The sequence below is a fragment of the Triticum aestivum genome, chromosome 6A, assembly GCF_018294505.1.
Source record: "Triticum aestivum cultivar Chinese Spring chromosome 6A, IWGSC CS RefSeq v2.1, whole genome shotgun sequence".
Taxonomy (NCBI): Eukaryota; Viridiplantae; Streptophyta; class Magnoliopsida; order Poales; family Poaceae; genus Triticum; species Triticum aestivum.
This window is the reverse complement of record NC_057809.1, coordinates 251,159,183-251,167,798: the sequence shown is the minus strand read 5'-3', so window position 1 is coordinate 251,167,798 and position 8,616 is coordinate 251,159,183.

Genomic DNA, 8,616 nt, shown 5'->3' with positions numbered 1-8,616 from the left:
TATTCCTATTGAGTTCGATCCCACTCCTGCACCTCTCAGCTTTGCCGCTCTCCTTGGTGACATGTGGCGTAGTATTTATCCCCTCGGAGATCCACCTCATTATCAAGTATTCCAGTTCTCTGCTAGAGGAAGAATTCGGGAATATGTTGCTCATGTCCATCTGTCAGCCCCAATTCCTGTCGGTAAGCGCACCTACAGTTTCCATGGTGGTTACGGCGCTACTCCTGAGCGTGTCATTCAGCTTGCCGGAATGGCAGGAGTCACCGGTCTTCGTCATCAAGAGAGCATGGTGCAAGAGAACCGTGCTTATCAATATTATCCCACCATCGTCGAGAATCCTAGGCGGATCCAATTTCCCTCTGTCAACCCTCAAGATGACCCGGCTATCCTCGCCATGTCTCGTTACATGACGGCCGAGATGATCACCGTAATGATCACCGGGGTATCGAGGATACCGAGTTGTTGGATATTCATGATGTTGTGCGAGAATCGTGGGTAAAGATCAAGATCCTGGTGGTCATTTGATGATTACTACGGTATTGTGTATACCAAGCTTGATTTGATCCTGAGATGATCGTGTAATGTCCGAAGTTGGTAAGTGATGCATGTGATGGTTACGAGGTAACCCGAGCAGAATAAATGGTGCATGTAGTGTCATCATGTGCATGCCAGTATCATCAGATTTATAGGTTCATGCCATGATCATATTGTTCTAGCGATATTATGCTATGTTATGTTATCCTGATCAATGTTGGGGATATCGCTTGTCGGAAACTTATCGGTTGACCCAAGATAAGGGGTAAATCGGCCAATTTATCGGCATATCGGCCGGTTTATCGCCATATCGGCTAATTTATCGGCCAATTTATCTTATCGGTCAGACAACGGTAAGCGATAAATCAGCCGATTTGTCGGAATATCGGAAGATATTAAAAACTAGTCCTGATGATCTCCTGATAATTCCTGCTTAACCTGTAATTGCCATGTTGTTGTTTGTGTTGAATTCTTCTGGTTATTGTGAGCTTGCAAGTACATTCAATGTACTGGCCTGGCGTGTCATGCCAGTTTGCAGGTCGTGCCTGGATTGCTTGCTTGTTTGGTGTTGTTCCTGTGTTCGCGAGCTAGGATAAACTTTCCAGCCAGAGTCCCAGCGGATTGGAGTCCATCATCGCCGTTCGTTGTTCCGCCGCCAGTAGTTGTTCCGCTGCTTCGAGTTGTTATGCTGCTTGTATAGAGAAACCGTGGTTGGCGTAGTGTCGCCGTGCCGATGTTATTCATTGTAATATCGGAACCCTTGTATTGATATTCGTGTTGAAATAGAGAGTTGGTTTGTTCTATACTAAGCAGTGTCGTATTCCAGAAGACTTCACCTCGATCTCTGGGCTAGAATACGGGGCGTTCTGGTTTTCTCTGAGCCGGGGTGCCACAGGCTTGGTATCAGAGCAGGTCTGGCTGTAGAGTGTCCTAGTCCGCTGGAACGTTAGAAACGATAGTATAGGGTCTGGTTGTTGCCCTGCTTGCTGCATTTGGTTGTTGCATTTGTTTGCTGCATATAGTCTTATTTAGGTTGCCGTTAACCCCTGTTTCATGCATAGATGGCGGTCAACTTCCACGAGTTCAGTGCCCTTTCCTTAGCTCCCGGTGCTGTTCCTATTGAGTTCAGTCCCACTCATGCACCTCTCAGCTTTGCCGCCCTCCTTGGCGACATACTGCGTAGTATTTATCCCCTCGAAGATCCACCTCATTATCTAGTATTCCAGTTTTCTGCTGGAGGAAGAATTCGGGACTATGTTGCTCATGTCCATCTGTCAGCCCCGATTCCTGTTGGTAAGCGCACCTATAGTTTCCATGGTGGTTACAGCGCTACTCCTAAGCGTGCCGTTCAGCTTGCCGCATGGCAGGAGTCACCGGTCTTCGCCATCAAGAGAGCATGGTGCAAGAGAACCGTGCTTATCAATATTATCCCACCATCGTCGAAAATCCTAGGCGGATCCAATTTCCCTCTGTCAACCCTCAAGATGACCTGGCTATCCTCGCCATGTCTCGTTACATGACGGCCGAGTGTCTTCTTATTTCTGAGTTAGTCCGAGACGCCATTCGAGCCAGGAGATTTCTTGGTGTCGATATACCTCAATCTCCGCTAGCTTCTCCAGATCGTCTGCCTTGTCCGTTCGGAGATTCAGAGTTAGTGGTTCCACTCGCTACTCCCTTAGCTTCCTCGTTAGTTCGCGAGCATTTGCTCAAGCGTTGGGTGTAGTCCTTCGTGTAGCACTTGTGCATCTGCTGTAGTATCATGCTTGTGTGTGCCTGTGTGGAGCAGCTTTGTAGCTTGTTTGATGTGTGCTTTGTTGCAATAAATTGATTTCTGGTGCTTCTTTGTTTTGAATCATCGGTGTTACCTCCTTATGGAAATTATTCCTCGACCGACATCGGATCAGAAGGAGCCGTAAGCAGTACAGATATACACCAAGAAATTCAGTTAAAAGCAATGAGGTTTTCAGTCGACAGCATTGTATTGCAGACATCCGTCCGGATACAAATTGTATTTTGATCAGACTTTCAGCAACAAGTACCTGTCAGAGATACTTTTATCGCAGCAAGGAGTAAACCAGCGAGAGAACAAAATTGGATCAATAGTGCATTTCAAGTCAAAGGTATGGGCTATGCACAATGATTGAATGTCCCATAAGTCACAATTAAAACACTGCGACACCCAGAGTTCAGTCCAAATGCACGATGAATTCAGTAAGGATAGTCAAACAATTCTTGTCATATAAGTAATCAGCTACTGGACTGACCAATATATATATATATATATATATATATATATATATATATATATATATATATATATATATGTCATTCACTTCACCAAGAAAATAGTCCCGTCCTTCTCCACAATTTATTGACGAAGTGTAGAAAGATAAGGTTCCCAGTCTGCATTGGTAGGGAATGAATGGATTCCCATACCAGATATTCAGTCTTCTCGATAAAATACTGCAAAAGCTTCCGGCATAAGGTACCGAGTCTTCCCTAGCAAAGTCTTTAAGGGGGAAAGCTTATGAGGCACGGCATCTCGTTTTTCCTCAATAAGATATCCACCAAAGGCTTCGAGCGCAAGACACCCAGTCTTCCTCAGCACGACACCCTGGTGGTTCCCAAACGCAAGCCGCCCAATCTTCTTCAGTACAACACTAGTACAAGACATTAAATTATGAATTGTCAGCATATGCCAGTGTTTTCCAAGTGGCAGATCTGCAACAATTGGTCTGAAACAAAAATCGGTCAAAGGTATGCCTCGAGAATCAGATATTAGTTCATTCAGTATGCTGCCAAGTCCATGCAAGTCTCTCGCACAAGGAAGAATTCACGGTACACATCCGTCAACCTCACCGATTATTCAAGAAACAAAAACCAGTGGATGATGCCATAATCAACAAGTCTTGAAGGAAAGACAACACTGAGACAATAATATGGCGGTGATTATCAAGATCAGTCCCGCACATCCAACAATATGATGTTATTAACCCTATCACTGTCCGGCATAATCCACAACAGTATTGAGATCTGTATAACCACATGTGAGCTGGATAAATATACCGAGGCTCAAAACATGAACCAGACCAAGGAATGATTGCCAGATATTGTACATAACAGTATTCAGGGCCGCGAAAATTATCAAGGATATATATAAGGCCCCGATCTTTCAGTTGAGGATCTAGATGGAGAAAGTAATAATGAAAGAGCAAGACCAACAATACAGGTATGTCAGTTATTATGTGAATAATGTGAATGCCCAAGACCGTCTTATTCCACGGCAAACCCAAGAGGTGTACTCCATTGTGGTAAGGACCTCATAGCGAGGCAACCAGCTCAGTCCATAGTATGCTCAGAACTGTCAGCATTGAATACCCGAGTCTGTCTAGTCAGACTCATGGACAACCCAATATATTGACCTCAACACCCACGATGGAGCATCGCACAGACTGTTATTCCCAGGGAGATACTGGCAAAAATGAAGAATCGGTGTGAAAACATATACTTTGAGGATTGTTATCTCTCACATAGGGGAAGCAATTAAAAGAATAGCCTGTGTGGATGGGATTCTTTGCCAAGATCACCGCCAGTCAAGTCTGCAAATCTTATCATCAGGAGATGGTGCATTTTTCTATCAGTCACGACAAGCGACAATCAAACCTTTGGTACAACTTGGATACTGAAGACTGTGAAGCCAGTCAAGATAAGTCAGGAACTCCTACAAGATGACAGCATCTGTTAGCAAAACAGATATGATCCACATCACTATTTTGGAACCAGAAGGCATGCCTATATTCGAGGAATCTGATGCCTGGATAGAAGAGATTCTTTGTTCCACGGGAAGATATGTTCCCCAACTCCGTGGAATATTCTCGGTACTTGATACTAGAATAAAATTTCCAGCAAGGATCAATGTCAAGAAGGACAAGTGTGTCCGTAAAAATAATATTTCAGATGCTAGCTCAGACAACAGATATGAAAGAAAATTTGAGTCAGTATAAACAGGAACATATGAGGTACGTCCTGTCAGAATGTCAAATACGGAAAAGCAAACCACCCCAGATAAAGACAGTCAGTCATATCTGTCGGTGTCAAAACCGGCGGATCTCGGGTAGGGGTCCCGAACTGTGCATCAAGGCCGGATGGTAACAGGAGGCAGGGAACACTTTGTTTTACCCAGGTTCGGGCCCTCTCGATGGAGGTAATACCCTACTCCTGCTTGATTAATATTGATGATATGGGTAGTACAAGAGTAGATCTACCACGAGATCAAGGAGGCTAAACCCTAGAAGCTAGCCTATGGTATGATTGTTGTGTATGGAGTTGATTGCCTACGGATTACAACCCTCCGGTTTATATAGACACCGGATAGGGTTAGGGTTACATAAAGTCGGTTACAATGGTAGGAGATCTTGAATATCCGCATCGCCAAGCTTGCCTTCCACGCCAAGGAAAGTCCTATCCGGACACGGGACGAAGTCTTCAATCTTGTATCTTCATAATCCAGGAGTCCGGCCGAAGGTATAGTCCGGCTACCCAAACACCCCCTAATCCAGGACTCCCTCAGTAGCCCCTGAACCAGGCTTCAATGATGACGAGTCCGGCACGCAAATTGTCTTCGGCATTGCAAGGCGGGTTCCTCCTCCAAGTCCGTCATAGAAGATTGTAAACACCAATAATAGTGTCCGGCTCTGCAAAATAAGTTTCCACATATTGCCATAGAGAGAATAATATTGACACAAATCAAATCTGCCGACGTATTCCGCAGTGCGTCATCACACTACGGCCAAGTCCTTTACTTGAATCATTTTCACCTTTCCACCTCAGCATGTTTTGCAAGGCGGTTTCCTTGGCACGTCTTGTCAAAGCAGAGATCGTGTGCCCCCCCCCTTTACGGGATTCTCATCAATACGGACGTGGGTAACCCAATCGTGCTCGTTAGCATGTTTTCTCGATTAAAGGCAAGTCCCAAACGGTTACGGGGAGGGCTCCTGGTATTCAACCTCTTATAAAGAGACCAAGGCCCTACTCTTTTTTCCAATCTCAAAACGAGTTCGCCCGTCGCCTCGAGTTCCAACACCCTAGGCTCCAGATTCCAGACGCTTCGGACCTTCAATAATGTCCGGTTCTGACCTTCAAGGCGGATGGATGCCCTCCTCCGTCATGGAGGAGGACGTGCTAAAGTTGAGAGAGGCTAAGTTCTTGACCGCCGAAATTCCGCACAGGTTGCCTGCTCAAGGGCAGGCTATTCCCAGTCCCCGGCCTGGTGAGAGCGTAGTGTTCATGTCTCACTTCCTTCAGGGGTTAGGCTTCCCGATGGATCCCTTCATGAGGGGGCTGCTATTTTATTACGGGCTGGAATTTCATGACTTAGCTCCGGAGTCCATCCTCCACATTTCCTCATTCATCGTTGTGTGCGAAGCGTTCCTCCGTGTTACTCCTCACTTCGGATTATGGCTCAAGACTTTTGGATTGGAGCCGAAGATGATCGAGGGACGGCACGCAGAGTGCGGAGGCGCTGTCATAAGTAAGAATGTTGATGCTCCATGGCCCGAGGGCTCCTTTCAAGAAGAGCTCGGCTTGTGGCAACGAGAATGGTTCTATATCACCGCTCCCAGGAGCGCCAAGTGGGCGGCGCCTCATGCCTTTCGCTCGGGTCCCCCATCACGGCTAGCGTCATGGGTCAACAAAGGATTAGATTGGGGTTTGCCCAAAGACGTGCCCCTGTTACAGGGACGAATTAAGGATCTCTTGGAAGGAGACCTCAGTTTGGTCAAGGTGACGCAGGTCATGCTGATTCGCTGAATATTGCCCGGCAAACGTCACCCCCTTTGCCTGTGGGAGTTTAATCCAGAGGGATCGCGAGCTCTCCAGAATTTTATGGGCGCAACACCCGCAGAGATGTATAGAATGTTCTTCGGATCACAAGAGATGTGTCCGGATTTAACCGAGGACGCAGGCCCAAGCTGCAATCGCCCAGATACTCAAGTAAGCAACCCTGTGCCCGGACCTTCTATCCATATAATTGTCATAAACTTGCCCCTAAAAGAGTCGTCCTTTTAAACAGGAGTGGATAGCGAAGGCAAAGCTGATCAGGTGTCCGGCTCCCCTTCCTGAAACCAGGCCGGATCCCGTGCTGGTCAAGATGCTGGAGATGATGCCTTTGGAGGGGGAGGACAAGGAAGCTATGGCCTCCTTGAAGGAGGCTGCTCCGAAGGGAGGAACCGACAATTCCTCTCCTAAGGGGAAGAAGAGAGCCGCCTCTGATGACCCGGAAATCATGGCCTCAAAACGGGGGAGAAAATCCTCGTCAGAGGGTCCGATGCTAGGGAGTTCCTTGGCCAGACTACGCCCTCAAGGGGATCAGTCCTCCAGCGAGCCGTAAGTGGAGAAAATATTTTCCTTTTGAGGGATGAGAGAAATCCTTGATTTTATATCTGAGAAGATTAACCGAAATTTTACCTTGTAGCTCGGACCTCAGCCCTTCGCAGCAGAGCTCGTCTTCGGGGGATCTTCTTCCGGAGATGATGGAGAGCGGAACGCCTCCCCCTGCCGTGCCGCCCAGCGAGGCGGGCGACCCTGAGGTGTCGTCGCGGAGGGTTTCTCCGAATCCGGCAGGGGCGGAAAATAGCTATGTGGCCCCCCGAGGTTCTCCGTGTCCGGCCTTCGAAAGAGGTCATAGGGCAAGTCCGGCACCATCTGGTGCTTGGCCGGAGGAACTAAAGATTCTGCTGGGGCGAGCTTATATCTCAGAAGAGCACCATGCATTGATGGGCACGGTGATTGAAAGGATTTCATCCGCAGAAAGCGGATTGCATGAGGCCGTCAAAAGTTTACTGACGGGTTTTGAGGTACGTTAGATAATGTACACTTTTGTCAGTTGCACATAAGTAAGATGCGCCCTGTGTAGATAGTAGCCCCTGAGACTCTGCGCGTTGTCAAGAAATGACGGCACGCAGAGGATCATAATCGCAGGTCTAAGATGTCGCCTTTGAATGTAGGTGGCGAGGTGTTCGGAATCACGCCGAACTGATGATGTGGCCGAACTAAAGCAGCAACTGGATGTGGCAGATGCCGACATCGCGCTTGTCAACAAGCGGCTTGATGAGGCTCAAGGTATGTAATTCTTTGGGCGGCATCAGGTAAGAGGATCTTCATGCCAGTGTCTTACAATATGTGTGCTTGACGCAGATGGTACGGCCGCCGTGGAGAATCTTAGGGCAGAACTTGCCCGAGCTAAGGAGCAAGCCAGAAAAAGCGATGCAGCTGCCGAGAAGGCCCTTGAAGAGCTGAGAGCCGAACAGGCTGCTCACTGCCGAAGCAAAGAAGAGATGGCCGAGATGGCCGACAAGTTAAAGAGCGCTGCAGACCGTTGCAAACTTCTTGAGAAAAAAGACCAGGCGAGATAGACGGACTTAGAGAAGGCCGTTGCCGATGCCAAGGACGCTCACTCTGCGATGAGAGCTGCGAAAGAGGAGTTGCGTCAGGCCGAACAGATTGTGGCTGGAAAGACCTTTATGCTATGGAGGAAGTTTTGTGATCCGAAGTTTGCTCCGTTGGACCGGATGTGGAGTGTGGAGGACACCTATCTGGACTTGGCAACGAGTGCCGCTGATGCGACCGAACACTTTCGAGATCAGAAAGATTGCGAAGTGGACAAGCTTTTCTGGTCGCAGTTTCATAATCCAGAGCGTCCACTGGCAGTGGATGATCGTTTGGCTCAATGGGCCGAACTGAATAGGTTGTCCGGACTCGCCATGAAGTACGTCATGGATCATCTGTGGCCGGGGAGATCGGAGCTGAAGAGTTATTTCCGCTTGGTGCAGCAATTCCTTGACGCGGTGCCGTGTATTAATGCAATGAAGAGGTCAGCATGCATAGAGGGCGCAAGGATGGCTCTTGCCCGTGTCAAGACATACTGGGCAGAGATGGAGACCACCGTTGTTGCGTCCCAAGATTCGGACAAAAGCCGAGTATCTTCCGAGCACTATTTTCAGGAAGTCCTTGAAGGCGCTCGTGTAATAGAGACACAGTGCTCGAAAGATGCTATGTTATGATAGCATATGTAATTGAAAAGTA